At 39.0% G+C, this 20,912-nt stretch overlaps 12 non-coding genes across 12 annotated transcripts; all 12 read right to left on the bottom strand.

Moving 5' to 3' along the window:
* Positions 1–3,962: 3,962 nt before the first annotated feature.
* On the bottom strand, positions 3,963–4,035 carry TRNAK-CUU (transfer RNA lysine (anticodon CUU)). Its single transcript has one exon. It is a non-coding gene; the product is annotated as a tRNA-Lys (tRNA).
* A 1,030-nt stretch (positions 4,036–5,065) lies between these two features.
* TRNAK-CUU (transfer RNA lysine (anticodon CUU)) lies at positions 5,066–5,138 on the bottom strand. Its single transcript has one exon. It is a non-coding gene; the product is annotated as a tRNA-Lys (tRNA).
* A 1,803-nt stretch (positions 5,139–6,941) lies between these two features.
* Positions 6,942–7,014, bottom strand: TRNAK-CUU (transfer RNA lysine (anticodon CUU)). The gene has a single exon. It is a non-coding gene; the product is annotated as a tRNA-Lys (tRNA).
* Positions 7,015–8,394: 1,380 nt separating this feature from the next.
* TRNAK-CUU (transfer RNA lysine (anticodon CUU)) lies at positions 8,395–8,467 on the bottom strand. The gene has a single exon. It is a non-coding gene; the product is annotated as a tRNA-Lys (tRNA).
* Positions 8,468–9,405: 938 nt separating this feature from the next.
* TRNAK-CUU (transfer RNA lysine (anticodon CUU)) lies at positions 9,406–9,478 on the bottom strand. The gene has a single exon. It is a non-coding gene; the product is annotated as a tRNA-Lys (tRNA).
* Positions 9,479–12,091: 2,613 nt separating this feature from the next.
* On the bottom strand, positions 12,092–12,164 carry TRNAK-CUU (transfer RNA lysine (anticodon CUU)). Its single transcript has one exon. It is a non-coding gene; the product is annotated as a tRNA-Lys (tRNA).
* Positions 12,165–12,689: 525 nt separating this feature from the next.
* Positions 12,690–12,762, bottom strand: TRNAK-CUU (transfer RNA lysine (anticodon CUU)). The gene has a single exon. It is a non-coding gene; the product is annotated as a tRNA-Lys (tRNA).
* A 102-nt stretch (positions 12,763–12,864) lies between these two features.
* On the bottom strand, positions 12,865–12,937 carry TRNAK-CUU (transfer RNA lysine (anticodon CUU)). Its single transcript has one exon. It is a non-coding gene; the product is annotated as a tRNA-Lys (tRNA).
* A 1,792-nt stretch (positions 12,938–14,729) lies between these two features.
* On the bottom strand, positions 14,730–14,802 carry TRNAK-CUU (transfer RNA lysine (anticodon CUU)). The gene has a single exon. It is a non-coding gene; the product is annotated as a tRNA-Lys (tRNA).
* Positions 14,803–17,415: 2,613 nt separating this feature from the next.
* TRNAK-CUU (transfer RNA lysine (anticodon CUU)) lies at positions 17,416–17,488 on the bottom strand. Its single transcript has one exon. It is a non-coding gene; the product is annotated as a tRNA-Lys (tRNA).
* A 525-nt stretch (positions 17,489–18,013) lies between these two features.
* Positions 18,014–18,086, bottom strand: TRNAK-CUU (transfer RNA lysine (anticodon CUU)). The gene has a single exon. It is a non-coding gene; the product is annotated as a tRNA-Lys (tRNA).
* Positions 18,087–18,188: 102 nt separating this feature from the next.
* TRNAK-CUU (transfer RNA lysine (anticodon CUU)) lies at positions 18,189–18,261 on the bottom strand. The gene has a single exon. It is a non-coding gene; the product is annotated as a tRNA-Lys (tRNA).
* Between the last annotated feature and the right edge of the window lie 2,651 nt (positions 18,262–20,912).

Consider the following 20,912-nt stretch of genomic DNA (forward strand, 5'->3'; position numbering starts at 1 on the left):
GTGTGGTATTGCCCCATTACACATCATCCAGACATGCATTCATATATTGCATGTTAACAATGAAAATATTGCAAATATTGTAAAGAGACTTTCAATTTCTATTTTTTTGGTCAAAAAGCATTAAAATTTTAGTTGTTTTCGCCCAACGTGGGGCTCGCACCCACGACCCTGAGATTAAGAGTCTCATGCTCTACCGACTGAGCTAGCCGGGCTCCTTTGAATGCCTATAATTTTCTTCCCTATCCCTGCACTGCCGTTTTCCACAGATAGGATGCTGTGTAATCATAGGCTCTGGTGGAGTTTTGAAAGAAAATACACATCAGCCAGAGGCAGAAATAGTCTAAGAAAGTATCAAACACAATTACCAGTCAATATCAGAACGCATTGAAGAATATCAGGAAATAGCCGATTAAACCTGTGTGGAAAAAAGTCTTATTTGAGTTTTCTCCACTTTCTTTTATAGTAAGATGATACATACTTTTTCTTTTACAGTGAATACATTAAGGTGTGGTATTGCCCCATTACACATCATCCAGACATGCATTCATATATTGCATGTTAACAATCAAAATATTGCAAATATTGTAAAGAGACTTTCAATTTCTATTTTTTTGGTCAAAAAGCACTAAAATTTTAGTTGTTTTCGCCCAACGTGGGGCTCAAACCCACGACCCTGAGATTAAGAGTCTCATGCTCTACCGACTGAGCTAGCCGGGCTCCTTTGGATGCCTATAGTTTTCTTCCCTATCCCTGCACTGCCGTTTTCCACAGATAGGATGTATTTTTTTGGTCAAAAAGTCCTACAATTTTAGTTGTTTTCGCCCAACGTGGGGCTCGAACCCACAACCCTGAAATTAAGAGTCTCATGCTCTACCGACTGAGCTAGCCGGGCTCCTTTGGATGCCTATAGTTTTCTTCCCTATCCCTGCACTGCCGTTTTCCACAGATAGGATGCATTTTTTTGGTCAAAAAGTCCTACAATTTTAGTTGTTTTCGCCCAACGTGGGGCTCGAACCCACAACCCTGAGATTAAGAGTCTCATGCTCTACCGACTGAGCTAGCCGGGCTCCTTTGGATACCTATAGTTTTCTTCCCTATCCCTGCACTGCCATTTTCCACAGATAGGATGCTGTGTAATCATAGGCTCTGGTGGAGTTTGGAAAGAAAATACACATCAGCCAGAGGCAGAAATAGTCTAAGAAAGTATCAAACACAATTACCAGTCAATATCAGAACGCATTGAAGAATATCAGGAAGTAGCTGATTAAACCTGTGTGGAAAAAAGTCTTATTTGTGCTTTCTCCACTTTATTTTATAGTAAGATGATACATACTTTTTCTTTTACAGTGAATACATTAAGGTGTGGTATTGCCCCATTACACATCATCCAGACATGCATTCATATATTGCATGTTAACAATCAAAATATTGCAAATATTGTAAAGAGAATTTCAATTTCTATTTTTTTGGTCAAAAAGCATTAAAATTTTAGTTGTTTTCGCCCAACGTGGGGCTCGCACCCACGACCCTGAGATTAAGATTCTCATGCTCTACCGACTGAGCTAGCTGGGCTCCTTTGGATACCTATAGTTTTCTTCCCTATCCCTGCACTGCCGTTTTCCACAGATAGGATGCTGTGTAATCATAGGCTCTGGTGGAGTTTGGAAAGAAAATACACATCAGCCAGAGGCAGAAATAGTCTAAGAAAGTATCAAACACAATTACCAGTCAATATCAGAACGCATTGAAGAATATCAGGAAATAGCTGATTAAACCTGTGTGGAAAAAAGTCTTATTTGTGTTTTCTCCACTTTATTTTATAGTAAGATGATACATACTTTTTCTTTTACAGTGACTACATTAAGGTGTGGTATTGCCCCATTACACATCATCCAGACATGCATTCATATATTGCAAGTTAACAATCAAAATATTGCAAATATTGTAAAGAGACTTTCAATTTCTATTTTTTTGGTCAAAAAGCATTAAAATTTTAGTTGTTTTCGCCCAACGTGGGGCTCGCACCCACGACCCTGAGATTAAGAGTCTCATGCTCTACCGACTGAGCTAGCCGGGCTTCTTTGGATGCCTATAGTTTTCTTCCCTATCCCTGCACTGCCGTTTTCCACAGATAGGATGCTGTGTAATCATAGGCTCTGGTGGAGTTTGGAAAGAAAATACACATCAGCCAGAGGCAGAAATAGTCTAAGAAAGTATCAAACACAATTACCAGTCAATATCAGAACGCATTGAAGAATATCAGGAAATAGCCGATTAAACCTGTGTGGAAAAAAGTCTTATTTGAGTTTTCTCCACTTTATTTTATAGTAAGATGATACATACTTTTTCTTTTACAGTGAATACATTAAGGTGTGGTATTGCCCCATTACACATCATCCAGACATGCATTCATATATTGCATGTTAACAATCAAAATATTGCAAATATTGTAAAGAGACTTTCAATTTCTATTTTTTTGGTCAAAAAGCACTAAAATTTTAGTTGTTTTCGCCCAACGTGGGTTTCGCACCCACGACTCTGAGATTAAGAGTCTCATGCTCTACCGACTGAGCTAGCCGGGCTCCTTTGGATGCCTATAGTTTTCTTCCCTATCCCTGCACTGCCGTTTTCCACAGATAGGATGCTGTGTAATCATAGGCTCTGGTGGAGTTTGGAAAGAAAATACACATCAGCCAGAGGCAGAAATAGTCTAAGAAAGTATCAAACACAATTACCAGTCAATATCAGAACGCATTGAAGAATATCAGGAAATAGCCGATTAAACCTGTGTGGAAAAAAGTCTTATTTGAGTTTTCTCCACTTTATTTTATAGTAAGATGATACATACTTTTTCTTTTACAGTGAATACATTAAGGTGTGGTATTGCCCCATTACACATCATCCAGACATGCATTCATATATTGCATGTTAACAATCAAAATATTGCAAATATTGTAAAGAGACTTTCAATTTCTATTTTTTTGGTCAAAAAGCACTAAAATTTTAGTTGTTTTCGCCCAACGTGGGTTTCGCACCCACGACTCTGAGATTAAGAGTCTCATGCTCTACCGACTGAGCTAGCCGGGCTCCTTTGGATGCCTATAGTTTTCTTCCCTATCCCTGCACTGCCGCTTTCCACAGATAGGATGCTGTGTAATCATAGGCTCTGGTGGAGTTTGGAAAGAAAATACACATCAGCCAGAGGCAGAAATAGTCTAAGAAAGTATCAAACACAATTACCAGTCAATATCTGAACGCATTGAAGAATATCAGGAAATAGCCGATTAAACCTGTGTGGAAAAAAGTCTTATTTGTGTTTTCTCCACTTTATTTTATAGTAAGATGATACATACTTTTTCTTTTACAGTGAATACATTAAGGTGTGGTATTGCCCCATTACACATCATCCAGACATGCATTCATATATTGCATGTTAACAATGAAAATATTGCAAATATTGTAAAGAGACTTTCAATTTCTATTTTTTTGGTCAAAAAGCACGAAAATTTTAGTTGTTTTCGCCCAACCTTTTCTTCCCTATCCCTGCACTGCCGCTTTCCACAGATAGGATGTATTTTTTTGGTCAAAAAGCACTACAATTTTAGTTGTTTTCGCCCAACGTGGGGCTCGAGCCCACGACCCTGAGATTAAGAGTCTCATGCTCTACCGACTGAGCTAGCCGGGCTCCTTTGGATGCTTATAGTTTTCTTCCCTATCCCTGCACTGCCGTTTTCCACAGATAGGATGTATTTTTTTGGTCAAAAAGCACTATAATTTTAGTTGTTTTCGCCCAACGTGGGGCTCGAACCCACGACCCTGAGATTAAGAGTCTCATGCTCTACCGACTAAGCTAGCCGGGCTCCTTTGGATGCCTATAGTTTTCTTCCCTATCCCTGCACTGCCGTTTTCCACAGATAGGATGTATTTTTTTGGTCAAAAAGCAGTACAATTTTAGTTGTTTTCGCCCAACGTGGGGCTCGAACCCACGACCCTGAGATTAAGAGTCTCATGCTCTACCGACTGAGCTAGCCGGGCTCCTTTGGATGCCTATAGTTTTCTTCCCTATCCCTGCACTGCCGCTTTCCACAGATAGGATGCTGTGTAATCATAGGCTCTGGTGGAGTTTGGAAAGAAAATACACATCAGCCAGAGGCAGAAATAGTCTAAGAAAGTATCAAACACAATTACCAGTCAATATCAGAACGCATTGAAGAATATCAGGAAATAGCCGATTAAACCTGTGTGGAAAAAAGTCTTATTTGTGTTTTCTCCACTTTATTTTATAGTAAGATGATACATACTTTTTCTTTTACAGTGAATACATTAAGGTGTGGTATTGCCCCATTACACATCATCCAGACATGCATTCATATATTGCATGTTAACAATCAAAATATTGCAAATATTGTAAAGAGACTTTCAATTTCTATTTTTTTGGTCAAAAAGCATTAAAATTTTAGTTGTTTTCGCCCAACGTGGGGCTCGCACCCACGACCGTGAGATTAAGAGTCTCATGCTCTACCGACTGAGCTAGCCGGGCTCCTTTGGATGCCTATAGTTTTCTTCCCTATCCCTGCACTGCCGCTTTCCACAGATAGGATGCTGTGTAATCATAGGCTCTGGTGGAGTTTGGAAAGAAAATACACATCAGCCAGAGGCAGAAATAGTCTAAGAAAGTATCAAACACAATTACCAGTCAATATCAGAACGCATTGAAGAATATCAGGAAATAGCCGATTAAACCTGTGTGGAAAAAAGTCTTATTTGTGTTTTCTCCACTTTATTTTATAGTAAGATGATACATACTTTTTCTTTTACAGTGAATACATTAAGGTGTGGTATTGCCCCATTACACATCATCCAGACATGCATTCATATATTGCATGTTAACAATGAAAATATTGCAAATATTGTAAAGAGACTTTCAATTTCTATTTTTTTGGTCAAAAAGCACGAAAACTTTAGTTGTTTTCGCCCAACGTTTTCTTCCCTATCCCTGCACTGCCGCTTTCCACAGATAGGATGTATTTTTTTGGTCAAAAAGCACTACAATTTTAGTTGTTTTCGCCCAACGTGGGGCTCGAACCCACGACCCTGAGATTAAGAGTCTCATGCTCTACCGACTGAGCTAGCCGGGCTCCTTTGGATGCCTATAGTTTTCTTCCCTATCCCTGCACTGCCGCTTTCCACAGATAGGATGCTGTGTAATCATAGGCTCTGGTGGAGTTTGGAAAGAAAATACACATCAGCCAGAGGCAGAAATAGTCTAAGAAAGTATCAAACACAATTACCAGTCAATATCAGAACGCATTGAAGAATATCAGGAAATAGCCGATTAAACCTGTGTGGAAAAAAGTCTTATTTGTGTTTTCTCCACTTTATTTTATAGTAAGATGATACATACTTTTTCTTCTACAGTGAATACATTAAGGTGTGGTATTGCCCCATTACACATCATCCAGACATGCATTCATATATTGCATGTTAACAATGAAAATATTGCAAATATTGTAAAGAGACTTTCAATTTCTATTTTTTTGGTCAAAAAGCACTAACATTTTAGTTGTTTTCGCCCAACGTGGGGCTCAAACCCACGACCCTGAGATTAAGAGTCTCATGCTCTACCGACTGAGCTAGCCGGGCTCCTTTGGATGCCTATAGTTTTCTTCCCTATCCCTGCACTGCCGTTTTCCACAGATAGGATGCTGTGTAATCATAGGCTCTGGTGGAGTTTGGAAAGAAAATACACATCAGCCAGAGGCAGAAATAGTCTAAGAAAGTATCAAACACAATTACCAGTCAATATCCGAACGCATTGAAGAATATCAGGAAATAGCCGATTAAACCTGTGTGGAAAAAAGTCTTATTTGTGTTTTCTCCACTTTATTTTATAGTAAGATGATACATACTTTTTCTTTTACAGTGAATACATTAAGGTGTGGTATTGCCCCATTACACATCATCCAGACATGCATTCATATATTGCATGTTAACAATGAAAATATTGCAAATATTGTAAAGAGACTTTCAATTTCTATTTTTTTGGTCAAAAAGCACGAAAATTTTAGTTGTTTTCGCCCAACCTTTTCTTCCCTATCCCTGCACTGCCGCTTTCCACAGATAGGATGTATTTTTTTGGTCAAAAAGCACTACAATTTTAGTTGTTTTCGCCCAACGTGGGGCTCGAGCCCACGACCCTGAGATTAAGAGTCTCATGCTCTACCGACTGAGCTAGCCGGGCTCCTTTGGATGCTTATAGTTTTCTTCCCTATCCCTGCACTGCCGTTTTCCACAGATAGGATGTATTTTTTTGGTCAAAAAGCACTATAATTTTAGTTGTTTTCGCCCAACGTGGGGCTCGAGCCCACGACCCTGAGATTAAGAGTCTCATGCTCTACCGACTGAGCTAGCCGGGCTCCTTTGGATGCCTATAGTTTTCTTCCCTATCCCTGCACTGCCGCTTTCCACAGATAGGATGCTGTGTAATCATAGGCTCTGGTGGAGTTTGGAAAGAAAATACACATCAGCCAGAGGCAGAAATAGTCTAAGAAAGTATCAAACACAATTACCAGTCAATATCAGAACGCATTGAAGAATATCAGGAAATAGCCGATTAAACCTGTGTGGAAAAAAGTCTTATTTGTGTTTTCTCCACTTTATTTTATAGTAAGATGATACATACTTTTTCTTTTACAGTGAATACATTAAGGTGTGGTATTGCCCCATTACACATCATCCAGACATGCATTCATATATTGCATGTTAACAATGAAAATATTGCAAATATTGTAAAGAGACTTTCAATTTCTATTTTTTTGGTCAAAAAGCACGAAAACTTTAGTTGTTTTCGCCCAACGTTTTCTTCCCTATCCCTGCACTGCCGCTTTCCACAGATAGGATGTATTTTTTTGGTCAAAAAGCACTACAATTTTAGTTGTTTTCGCCCAACGTGGGGCTCGAACCCACGACCCTGAGATTAAGAGTCTCATGCTCTACCGACTGAGCTAGCCGGGCTCCTTTGGATGCCTATAGTTTTCTTCCCTATCCCTGCACTGCCGCTTTCCACAGATAGGATGCTGTGTAATCATAGGCTCTGGTGGAGTTTGGAAAGAAAATACACATCAGCCAGAGGCAGAAATAGTCTAAGAAAGTATCAAACACAATTACCAGTCAATATCAGAACGCATTGAAGAATATCAGGAAATAGCCGATTAAACCTGTGTGGAAAAAAGTCTTATTTGTGTTTTCTCCACTTTATTTTATAGTAAGATGATACATACTTTTTCTTCTACAGTGAATACATTAAGGTGTGGTATTGCCCCATTACACATCATCCAGACATGCATTCATATATTGCATGTTAACAATGAAAATATTGCAAATATTGTAAAGAGACTTTCAATTTCTATTTTTTTGGTCAAAAAGCACTAACATTTTAGTTGTTTTCGCCCAACGTGGGGCTCAAACCCACGACCCTGAGATTAAGAGTCTCATGCTCTACCGACTGAGCTAGCCGGGCTCCTTTGGATGCCTACAGTTTTCTTCCCTATCCCTGCACTGCCGTTTTCCACAGATAGGATGCTGTGTAATCATAGGCTCTGGTGGAGTTTGGAAAGAAAATACACATCAGCCAGAGGCAGAAATAGTCTAAGAAAGTATCAAACACAATTACCAGTCAATATCCGAACGCATTGAAGAATATCAGGAAATAGCCGATTAAACCTGTGTGGAAAAAAGTCTTATTTGTGTTTTCTCCACTTTATTTTATAGTAAGATGATACATACTTTTTCTTTTACAGTGAATACATTAAGGTGTGGTATTGCCCCATTACACATCATCCAGACATGCATTCATATATTGCATGTTAACAATGAAAATATTGCAAATATTGTAAAGAGACTTTCAATTTCTATTTTTTTGGTCAAAAAGCACGAAAATTTTAGTTGTTTTCGCCCAACCTTTTCTTCCCTATCCCTGCACTGCCGCTTTCCACAGATAGGATGTATTTTTTTGGTCAAAAAGCACTACAATTTTAGTTGTTTTCGCCCAACGTGGGGCTCGAGCCCACGACCCTGAGATTAAGAGTCTCATGCTCTACCGACTGAGCTAGCCGGGCTCCTTTGGATGCTTATAGTTTTCTTCCCTATCCCTGCACTGCCGTTTTCCACAGATAGGATGTATTTTTTTGGTCAAAAAGCACTATAATTTTAGTTGTTTTCGCCCAACGTGGGGCTCGAACCCACGACCCTGAGATTAAGAGTCTCATGCTCTACCGACTAAGCTAGCCGGGCTCCTTTGGATGCCTATAGTTTTCTTCCCTATCCCTGCACTGCCGTTTTCCACAGATAGGATGTATTTTTTTGGTCAAAAAGCAGTACAATTTTAGTTGTTTTCGCCCAACGTGGGGCTCGAACCCACGACCCTGAGATTAAGAGTCTCATGCTCTACCGACTGAGCTAGCCGGGCTCCTTTGGATGCCTATAGTTTTCTTCCCTATCCCTGCACTGCCGCTTTCCACAGATAGGATGCTGTGTAATCATAGGCTCTGGTGGAGTTTGGAAAGAAAATACACATCAGCCAGAGGCAGAAATAGTCTAAGAAAGTATCAAACACAATTACCAGTCAATATCCGAACGCATTGAAGAATATCAGGAAATAGCCGATTAAACCTGTGTGGAAAAAAGTCTTATTTGTGTTTTCTCCACTTTATTTTATAGTAAGATGATACATACTTTTTCTTTTACAGTGAATACATTAAGGTGTGGTATTGCCCCATTACACATCATCCAGACATGCATTCATATATTGCATGTTAACAATCAAAATATTGCAAATATTGTAAAGAGACTTTCAATTTCTATTTTTTTGGTCAAAAAGCATTAAAATTTTAGTTGTTTTCGCCCAACGTGGGGCTCGCACCCACGACCGTGAGATTAAGAGTCTCATGCTCTACCGACTGAGCTAGCCGGGCTCCTTTGGATGCCTATAGTTTTCTTCCCTATCCCTGCACTGCCGCTTTCCACAGATAGGATGCTGTGTAATCATAGGCTCTGGTGGAGTTTGGAAAGAAAATACACATCAGCCAGAGGCAGAAATAGTCTAAGAAAGTATCAAACACAATTACCAGTCAATATCAGAACGCATTGAAGAATATCAGGAAATAGCCGATTAAACCTGTGTGGAAAAAAGTCTTATTTGTGTTTTCTCCACTTTATTTTATAGTAAGATGATACATACTTTTTCTTTTACAGTGAATACATTAAGGTGTGGTATTGCCCCATTACACATCATCCAGACATGCATTCATATATTGCATGTTAACAATGAAAATATTGCAAATATTGTAAAGAGACTTTCAATTTCTATTTTTGTTGGTCAAAAAGCACTAAAATGTTAGTTGTTTTCGCCCAACGTGGGGCTCGAACCCACGACCCTGAGATTAAGAGTCTCATGCTCTACCGACTGAGCTAGCCGGGCTCCTTTGGATGCCTATAGTTTTCTTCCCTATCCCTGCACTGCCGCTTTCCACAGATAGGATGCTGTGTAATCATAGGCTCTGGTGGAGTTTGGAAAGAAAATACACATCAGCCAGAGGCAGAAATAGTCTAAGAAAGTATCAAACACAATTACCAGTCAATATCAGAACGCATTGAAGAATATCAGGAAATAGCCGATTAAACATGTGTGGAAAAAAGTCTTATTTGTGTTTTCTCCACTTTATTTTATAGTAAGATGATACATACTTTTTCTTTTACAGTGAATACATTAAGGTGTGGTATTGCCCCATTACACATCATCCAGAAATGCATTCATATATTGTATGTTAACAATGAAAATATTGCAAATATTGTAAAGAGACTTTCAATTTCTATTTTTTTGGTCAAAAAGCACTAAAATTTTAGTTGTTTTCGCCCAACGTGGGGCTCGCACCCACGACCCTGAGATTAAGAGTCTCATGCTCTACCGACTGAGCTAGCCGGGCTCCTTTGGATGCCTATAGTTTTCTTCCCTATCCCTGCCGTTTTCCACAGATAGGATGTATTTTTTTGGTCAAAAAGTCCTACAATTTTAGTTGTTTTTGCCCAACGTGGGGCTCGAACCCACAACCCTGAGATTAAGAGTCTCATGCTCTACCGACTGAGCTAGCCGGGCTCCTTTGGATACCTATAGTTTTCTTCCCTATCCCTGCACTGCCGTTTTCCACAGATAGGATGCTGTGTAATCATAGGCTCTGGTGGAGTTTGGAAAGAAAATACACATCAGCCAGAGGCAGAAATAGTCTAAGAAAGTATCAAACACAATTACCAGTCAATATCAGAACGCATTGAGGAATATCAGGAAATAGCTGATTAAACCTGTGTGGAAAAAAGTCTTATTTGTGTTTTCTCCACTTTATTTTATAGTAAGATGATACATACTTTTTCTTTTACAGTGAATACATTAAGGTGTGGTATTGCCCCATTACACATCATCCAGACATGCATTCATATATTGCATGTTAACAATCAAAATATTGCAAATATTGTAAAGAGAATTTCAATTTCTATTTTTTTGGTCAAAAAGCATTAAAATTTTAGTTGTTTTCGCCCAACGTGGGGCTCGCACCCACGACCCTGAGATTAAGATTTCCATGCTCTACCGACTGAGCTAGCCGGGCTCCTTTGGATACCTATAGTTTTCTTCCCTATCCCTGCACTGCCGTTTTCCACAGATAGGATGCTGTGTAATCATAGGCTCTGGTGGAGTTTGGAAAGAAAATACACATCAGCCAGAGGCAGAAATAGTCTAAGAAAGTATCAAACACAATTACCAGTCAATATCAGAACGCATTGAAGAATATCAGGAAATAGCTGATTAAACCTGTGTGGAAAAAAGTCTTATTTGTGTTTTCTCCACTTTATTTTATAGTAAGATGATACATACTTTTTCTTTTACAGTGAATACATTAAGGTGTGGTATTGCCCCATTACACATCATCCAGACATGCATTCATATATTGCATGTTAACAATCAAAATATTGCAAATATTGTAAAGAGACTTTCAATTTCTATTTTTTTGGTCAAAAAGCATTAAAATTTTAGTTGTTTTCGCCCAACGTGGGGCTCGCACCCACGACCCTGAGATTAAGAGTCTCATGCTCTACCGACTGAGCTAGCCGGGCTCCTTTGAATGCCTATAGTTTTCTTCCCTATCCCTGCACTGCCGTTTTCCACAGATAGGATGCTGTGTAATCATAGGCTCTGGTGGAGTTTTGAAAGAAAATACACATCAGCCAGAGGCAGAAATAGTCTAAGAAAGTATCAAACACAATTACCAGTCAATATCAGAACGCATTGAAGAATATCAGGAAATAGCCGATTAAACCTGTGTGGAAAAAAGTCTTATTTGAGTTTTCTCCACTTTCTTTTATAGTAAGATGATACATACTTTTTCTTTTACAGTGAATACATTAAGGTGTGGTATTGCCCCATTACACATCATCCAGACATGCATTCATATATTGCATGTTAACAATCAAAATATTGCAAATATTGTAAAGAGACTTTCAATTTCTATTTTTTTGGTCAAAAAGCACTAAAATTTTAGTTGTTTTCGCCCAACGTGGGTTTCGCACCCACGACCCTGAGATTAAGAGTCTCATGCTCTACCGACTGAGCTAGCCGGGCTCCTTTGGATGCCTATAGTTTTCTTCCCTATCCCTGCACTGCCGCTTCCCACAGATAGGATGCTGTGTAATCATAGGCTCTGGTGGAGTTTGGAAAGAAAATACACATCAGCCAGAGGCAGAAATAGTCTAAGAAAGTATCAAACACAATTACCAGTCAATATCAGAACGCATTGAAGAATATCAGGAAATAGCCGATTAAACCTGTGTGGAAAAAAGTCTTATTTGTGTTTTCTCCACTTTATTTTATAGTAAGATGATGCATACTTTTTCTTTTACAGTGAATACATTAAGGTATGGTATTGCCCCATTACACATCATCCAGACATGCATTCATATATTGCATGTTAACAATGAAAATATTGCAAAGAGACTTTCAATTTCTATTTTTTTGGTCAAAAAGCACTAAAATTTTAGTTGTTTTCGCCCAACGTGGGGCTCGAACCCACGACCCTGAGATTAAGAGTCTCATGCTCTACCGACTGAGCTAGCCGGGCTCTTTTGGATGCCTATAGTTTTCTTCCCTATCCCTGCACTGCCGCTTTCCACAGATAGGATGCTGTGTAATCATAGGCTCTGGTGGAGTTTGGAAAGAAAATACACATCAGCCAGAGGCAGAAATAGTCTAAGAAAGTATCAAACACAATTACCAGTCAATATCAGAACGCATTGAAGAATATCAGGAAATAGCCGATTAAACCTGTGTGGAAAAAAGTCTTATTTGTGTTTTCTCCACTTTATTTTATAGTAAGATGATACATACTTTTTCTTTTACAGCGAATACATTAAGGTGTGGTATTGCCCCATTACACATCATCCAGACATGCATTCATATATTGCATGTTAACAATGAAAATATTGCAAATATTGTAAAGAGACTTTCAATTTCTATTTTTTTGGTCAAAAAGCACGAAAATGTTAGTTGTTTTCACCCAACGTTTTCTTCCCTATCCCTGCACTGCCGCTTTCCACAGATAGGATGTATTTTTTTGGTCAAAAAGCACTACAATTTTAGTTGTTTTCGCCCAACGTGGGGCTCGAACCCACGACCCTGAGATTAAGAGTCTCATGCTCTACCGACTGAGCTAGCCGGGCTCTTTTGGATGCCTATAGTTTTCTTCCCTATCCCTGCACTGCCGTTTTCCACAGATAGGATGTATTGTTTTGGTCAAAAAGCACTACAATTTTAGTTGTTTTCGCCCAACGTGGGGCTCGAACCCACGACCCTGAGATTAAGAGTCTCATGCTCTACCGACTGAGCTAGCCGGGCTCCTTTGGATGCCTATAGTTTTCTTCCCTATCCCTGCACTGCCGTTTTCCACAGATAGGATGCTGTGTAATCATAGGCTCTGGTGGAGTTTGGAAAGAAAATACACATCAGCCAGAGGCAGAAATAGTCTAAGAAAGTATCAAACACAATTACCAGTCAATATCCGAACGCATTGAAGAATATCAGGAAATAGCCGATTAAACCTGTGTGGAAAAAAGTCTTATTTGTGTTTTCTCCACTTTATTTTATAGTAAGATGATACATACTTTTTCTTTTACAGTGAATACATTAAGGTGTGGTATTGCCCCATTACACATCATCCAGACATGCATTCATATATTGCATGTTAACAATGAAAATATTGCAAATATTGTAAAGAGACTTTCAATTTCTATTTTTTTGGTCAAAAAGCACGAAAATTTTAGTTGTTTTCGCCCAACGTGGGGCTTGAACCCCCCACCCTGAGATTAAGAGTCTCATGCTCTACCGACTGAGCTAGCCGGGCTCTTTTGGATGCCTATAGTTTTCTTCCCTATCCCTGCACTGCCGCTTTCCACAGATAGGATGCTGTGTAATCATAGGCTCTGGTGGAGTTTGGAAAGAAAATACACATCAGCCAGAGGCAGAAATAGTCTAAGAAAGTATCAAACACAATTACCAGTCAATATCAGAAAGCATTGAAGAATATCAGGAAATAGCCGATTAAACATGTGTGGAAAAAAGTCTTATTTGTGTTTTCTCCACTTTATTTTATAGTAAGATGATACATACTTTTTCTTTTACAGTGAATACATTAAGGTGTGGTATTGCCCCATTACACATCATCCAGACATGCATTCATATATTGCATGTTAACAATGAAAATATTGCAAATATTGTAAAGAGACTTTCAATTTCTATTTTTTGGTCAAAAAGCACTAAAATTTTAGTTGTTTTTGCCCAACGTGGGGCTCAAACCCACGACCCTGAGATTAAGAGTCTCATGCTCTACCGACTGAGCTAGCCGGGCTCCTTTGGATGCCTATAGTTTTCTTCCCTATCCCTGCACTGCCGTTTTCCACAGATAGGATGTATTTTTTTGGTCAAAAAGTCCTACAATTTTAGTTGTTTTCGCCCAACGTGGGGCTCGAACCCACAACCCTGAGATTAAGAGTCTCATGCTCTACCGACTGAGCTAGCCGGGCTCCTTTGGATGCCTATAGTTTTCTTCCCTATCCCTGCACTGCCGTTTTCCACAGATAGGATGCATTTTTTTGGTCAAAAAGTCCTACAATTTTAGTTGTTTTCGCCCAACGTGGGGCTCGAACCCACAACCCTGAGATTAAGAGTCTCATGCTCTACCGACTGAGCTAGCCGGGCTCCTTTGGATACCTATAGTTTTCTTCCCTATCCCTGCACTGCCATTTTCCACAGATAGGATGCTGTGTAATCATAGGCTCTGGTGGAGTTTGGAAAGAAAATACACATCAGCCAGAGGCAGAAATAGTCTAAGAAAGTATCAAACACAATTACCAGTCAATATCAGAACGCATTGAAGAATATCAGGAAGTAGCTGATTAAACCTGTGTGGAAAAAAGTCTTATTTGTGCTTTCTCCACTTTATTTTATAGTAAGATGATACATACTTTTTCTTTTACAGTGAATACATTAAGGTGTGGTATTGCCCCATTACACATCATCCAGACATGCATTCATATATTGCATGTTAACAATCAAAATATTGCAAATATTGTAAAGAGACTTTCAATTTCTATTTTTGTTGGTCAAAAAGCACTAAAATGTTAGTTGTTTTCGCCCAACGTGGGGCTCGAACCCACGACCCTGAGATTAAGAGTCTCATGCTCTACCGACTGAGCTAGCCGGGCTCCTTTGGATGCCTATAGTTTTCTTCCCTATCCCTGCACTGCCGCTTTCCACAGATAGGATGCTGTGTAATCATAGGCTCTGGTGGAGTTTGGAAAGAAAATACACATCAGCCAGAGGCAGAAATAGTCTAAGAAAGTATCAAACACAATTACCAGTCAATATCAGAACGCATTGAAGAATATCAGGAAATAGCCGATTAAACATGTGTGGAAAAAAGTCTTATTTGTGTTTTCTCCACTTTATTTTATAGTAAGATGATACATACTTTTTCTTTTACAGTGAATACATTAAGGTGTGGTATTGCCCCATTACACATCATCCAGAAATGCATTCATATATTGTATGTTAACAATGAAAATATTGCAAATATTGTAAAGAGACTTTCAATTTCTATTTTTTTGGTCAAAAAGCACTAAAATTTTAGTTGTTTTCGCCCAACGTGGGGCTCGCACCCACGACCCTGAGATTAAGAGTCTCATGCTCTACCGACTGAGCTAGCCGGGCTCCTTTGGATGCCTATAGTTTTCTTCCCTATCCCTGCCGTTTTCCACAGATAGGATGTATTTTTTTGGTCAAAAAGTCCTACAATTTTAGTTGTTTTTGCCCAACGTGGGGCTCGAACCCACAACCCTGAGATTAAGAGTCTCATGCTCTACCGACTGAGCTAGCCGGGCTCCTTTGGATACCTATAGTTTTCTTCCCTATCCCTGCACTGCCGTTTTCCACAGATAGGATGCTGTGTAATCATAGGCTCTGGTGGAGTTTGGAAAGAAAATACACATCAGCCAGAGGCAGAAATAGTCTAAGAAAGTATCAAACACAATTACCAGTCAATATCAGAACGCATTGAGGAATATCAGGAAATAGCTGATTAAACCTGTGTGGAAAAAAGTCTTATTTGTGTTTTCTCCACTTTATTTTATAGTAAGATGATACATACTTTTTCTTTTACAGTGAATACATTAAGGTGTGGTATTGCCCCATTACACATCATCCAGACATGCATTCATATATTGCATGTTAACAATCAAAATATTGCAAATATTGTAAAGAGAATTTCAATTTCTATTTTTTTGGTCAAAAAGCATTAAAATTTTAGTTGTTTTCGCCCAACGTGGGGCTCGCACCCACGACCCTGAGATTAAGATTTCCATGCTCTACCGACTGAGCTAGCCGGGCTCCTTTGGATACCTATAGTTTTCTTCCCTATCCCTGCACTGCCGTTTTCCACAGATAGGATGCTGTGTAATCATAGGCTCTGGTGGAGTTTGGAAAGAAAATACACATCAGCCAGAGGCAGAAATAGTCTAAGAAAGTATCAAACACAATTACCAGTCAATATCAGAACGCATTGAAGAATATCAGGAAATAGCTGATTAAACCTGTGTGGAAAAAAGTCTTATTTGTGTTTTCTCCACTTTATTTTATAGTAAGATGATACATACTTTTTCTTTTACAGTGAATACATTAAGGTGTGGTATTGCCCCATTACACATCATCCAGACATGCATTCATATATTGCATGTTAACAATCAAAATATTGCAAATATTGTAAAGAGACTTTCAATTTCTATTTTTTTGGTCAAAAAGCATTAAAATTTTAGTTGTTTTCGCCCAACGTGGGGCTCGCACCCACGACCCTGAGATTAAGAGTCTCATGCTCTACCGACTGAGCTAGCCGGGCTCCTTTGAATGCCTATAGTTTTCTTCCCTATCCCTGCACTGCCGTTTTCCACAGATAGGATGCTGTGTAATCATAGGCTCTGGTGGAGTTTTGAAAGAAAATACACATCAGCCAGAGGCAGAAATAGTCTAAGAAAGTATCAAACACAATTACCAGTCAATATCAGAACGCATTGAAGAATATCAGGAAATAGCCGATTAAACCTGTGTGGAAAAAAGTCTTATTTGAGTTTTCTCCACTTTCTTTTATAGTAAGATGATACATACTTTTTCTTTTACAGTGAATACATTAAGGTGTGGTATTGCCCCATTACACATCATCCAGACATGCATTCATATATTGCATGTTAACAATCAAAATATTGCAAATATTGTAAAGAGACTTTCAATTTCTATTTTTTTGGTCAAAAAGCACTAAAATTTTAGTTGTTTTCGCCCAACGTGGGTTTCGCACCCACGACCCTGAGATTAAGAGTCTCATGCTCTACCGACTGAGCTAGCCGGGCTCCTTTGGATGCCTATAGTTTTCTTCCCTATCCCTGCACTGCCGCTTCCCACAGATAGGATGCTGTGTAATCATAGGCTCTGGTGGAGTTTGGAAAGAAAATACACATCAGCCAGAGGCAGAAATAGTCTAAGAAAGTATCAAACACAATTACCAGTCAATATCAGAACGCATTGAAGAATATCAGGAAATAGCCGATTAAACCTGTGTGGAAAAAAGTCTTATTTGTGTTTTCTCCACTTTATTTTATAGTAAGATGATGCATACTTTTTCTTTTACAGTGAATACATTAAGGTATGGTATTGCCCCATTACACATCATCCAGACATGCATTCATATATTGCATGTTAACAATGAAAATATTGCAAAGAGACTTTCAATTTCTATTTTTTTGGTCAAAAAGCACTAAAATTTTAGTTGTTTTCGCCCAACGTGGGGCTCGAACCCACGACCCTGAGATTAAGAGTCTCATGCTCTACCGACTGAGCTAGCCGGGCTCTTTTGGATGCCTATAGTTTTCTTCCCTATCCCTGCACTGCCGCTTTCCACAGATAGGATGCTGTGTAATCATAGGCTCTGGTGGAGTTTGGAAAGAAAATACACATCAGCCAGAGGCAGAAATAGTCTAAGAAAGTATCAAACACAATTACCAGTCAATATCAGAACGCATTGAAGAATATCAGGAAATAGCCGATTAAACCTGTGTGGAAAAAAGTCTTATTTGTGTTTTCTCCACTTTATTTTATAGTAAGATGATACATACTTTTTCTTTTACAGCGAATACATTAAGGTGTGGTATTGCCCCATTACACATCATCCAGACATGCATTCATATATTGCATGTTAACAATGAAAATATTGCAAATATTGTAAAGAGACTTTCAATTTCTATTTTTTTGGTCAAAAAGCACGAAAATGTTAGTTGTTTTCACCCAACGTTTTCTTCCCTATCCCTGCACTGCCGCTTTCCACAGATAGGATGTATTTTTTTGGTCAAAAAGCACTACAATTTTAGTTGTTTTCGCCCAACGTGGGGCTCGAACCCACGACCCTGAGATTAAGAGTCTCATGCTCTACCGACTGAGCTAGCCGGGCTCTTTTGGATGCCTATAGTTTTCTTCCCTATCCCTGCACTGCCGTTTTCCACAGATAGGATGTATTGTTTTGGTCAAAAAGCACTACAATTTTAGTTGTTTTCGCCCAACGTGGGGCTCGAACCCACGACCCTGAGATTAAGAGTCTCATGCTCTACCGACTGAGCTAGCCGGGCTCCTTTGGATGCCTATAGTTTTCTTCCCTATCCCTGCACTGCCGTTTTCCACAGATAGGATGCTGTGTAATCATAGGCTCTGGTGGAGTTTGGAAAGAAAATACACATCAGCCAGAGGCAGAAATAGTCTAAGAAAGTATCAAACACAATTACCAGTCAATATCCGAACGCATTGAAGAATATCAGGAAATAGCCGATTAAACCTGTGTGGAAAAAAGTCTTATTTGTGTTTTCTCCACTTTATTTTATAGTAAGATGATACATACTTTTTCTTTTACAGTGAATACATTAAGGTGTGGTATTGCCCCATTACACATCATCCAGACATGCATTCATATATTGCATGTTAACAATGAAAATATTGCAAATATTGTAAAGAGACTTTCAATTTCTATTTTTTTGGTCAAAAAGCACGAAAATTTTAGTTGTTTTCGCCCAACGTGGGGCTTGAACCCCCCACCCTGAGATTAAGAGTCTCATGCTCTACCGACTGAGCTAGCCGGGCTCTTTTGGATGCCTATAGTTTTCTTCCCTATCCCTGCACTGCCGCTTTCCACAGATAGGATGCTGTGTAATCATAGGCTCTGGTGGAGTTTGGAAAGAAAATACACATCAGCCAGAGGCAGAAATAGTCTAAGAAAGTATCAAACACAATTACCAGTCAATATCAGAAAGCATTGAAGAATATCAGGAAATAGCCGATTAAACATGTGTGGAAAAAAGTCTTATTTGTGTTTTCTCCACTTTATTTTATAGTAAGATGATACATACTTTTTCTTTTACAGTGAATACATTAAGGTGTGGTATTGCCCCATTACACATCATCCAGACATGCATTCATATATTGCATGTTAACAATGAAAATATTGCAAATATTGTAAAGAGACTTTCAATTTCTATTTTTTGGTCAAAAAGCACTAAAATTTTAGTTGTTTTTGCCCAACGTGGGGCTCAAACCCACGACCCTGAGATTAAGAGTCTCATGCTCTACCGACTGAGCTAGCCGGGCTCCTTTGGATGCCTATAGTTTTCTTCCCTATCCCTGCACTGCCGTTTTCCACAGATAGGATGTATTTTTTTGGTCAAAAAGTCCTACAATTTTAGTTGTTTTCGCCCAACGTGGGGCTCGAACCCACAACCCTGAGATTAAGAGTCTCATGCTCTACCGACTGAGCTAGCCGGGCTCCTTTGGATGCCTATAGTTTTCTTCCCTATCCCTGCACTGCCGTTTTCCACAGATAGGATGCATTTTTTTGGTCAAAAAGTCCTACAATTTTAGTTGTTTTCGCCCAACGTGGGGCTCGAACCCACAACCCTGAGATTAAGAGTCTCATGCTCTACCGACTGAGCTAGCCGGGCTCCTTTGGATACCTATAGTTTTCTTCCCTATCCCTGCACTGCCATTTTCCACAGATAGGATGCTGTGTAATCATAGGCTCTGGTGGAGTTTGGAAAGAAAATACACATCAGCCAGAGGCAGAAATAGTCTAAGAAAGTATCAAACACAATTACCAGTCAATATCAGAACGCATTGAAGAATATCAGGAAGTAGCTGATTAAACCTGTGTGGAAAAAAGTCTTATTTGTGCTTTCTCCACTTTATTTTATAGTAAGATGATACATACTTTTTCTTTTACAGTGAATACATTAAGGTGTGGTATTGCCCCATTACACATCATCCAGACATGCATTCATATATTGCATGTTAACAATCAAAATATTGCAAATATTGTAAAGAGAATTTCAATTTCTATTTTTTTGGTCAAAAAGCATTAAAATTTTAGTTGTTTTCGCCCAACGTGGGGCTCGCACCCACGACCCTGAGATTAAGATTCTCATGCTCTACCGACTGAGCTAGCTGGGCTCCTTTGGATACCTATAGTTTTCTTCCCTATCCCTGCACTGCCGTTTTCCACAGATAGGATGCTGTGTAATCATAGGCTCTGGTGGAGTTTGGAAAGAAAATACACATCAGCCAGAGGCAGAAATAGTCTAAGAAAGTATCAAACACAATTACCAGTCAATATCAGAACGCATTGAAGAATATCAGGAAATAGCTGATTAAACCTGTGTGGAAAAAAGTCTTATTTGTGTTTTCTCCACTTTATTTTATAGTAAGATGATACATACTTTTTCTTTTACAGTGAATACATTAAGGTGTGGTATTGCCCCATTACACATCATCCAGACATGCATTCATATATTGCAAGTTAACAATCAAAATATTGCAAATATTGTAAAGAGACTTTCAATTTCTATTTTTTTGGTCAAAAAGCATTAAAATTTTAGTTGTTTTCGCCCAACGTGGGGCTCGCACCCACGACCCTGAGATTAAGAGTCTCATGCTCTACCGACTGAGCTAGCCGGGCTTCTTTGGATGCCTATAGTTTTCTTCCCTATCCCTGCACTGCCGTTTTCCACAGATAGGATGCTGTGTAATCATAGGCTCTGGTGGAGTTTGGAAAGAAAATACACATCAGCCAGAGGCAGAAATAGTCTAAGAAAGTATCAAACACAATTACCAGTCAATATCAGAACGCATTGAAGAATATCAGGAAATAGCCGATTAAACCTGTGTGGAAAAAAGTCTTATTTGAGTTTTCTCCACTTTATTTTATAGTAAGATGATACATACTTTTTCTTTTACAGTG

Source organism: Ambystoma mexicanum, chromosome 4q, assembly GCF_040938575.1.
Source record: "Ambystoma mexicanum isolate Mex_15411 chromosome 4q, UKY_AmexF1_1, whole genome shotgun sequence".
NCBI lineage: Eukaryota > Metazoa > Chordata > Amphibia > Caudata > Ambystomatidae > Ambystoma > Ambystoma mexicanum.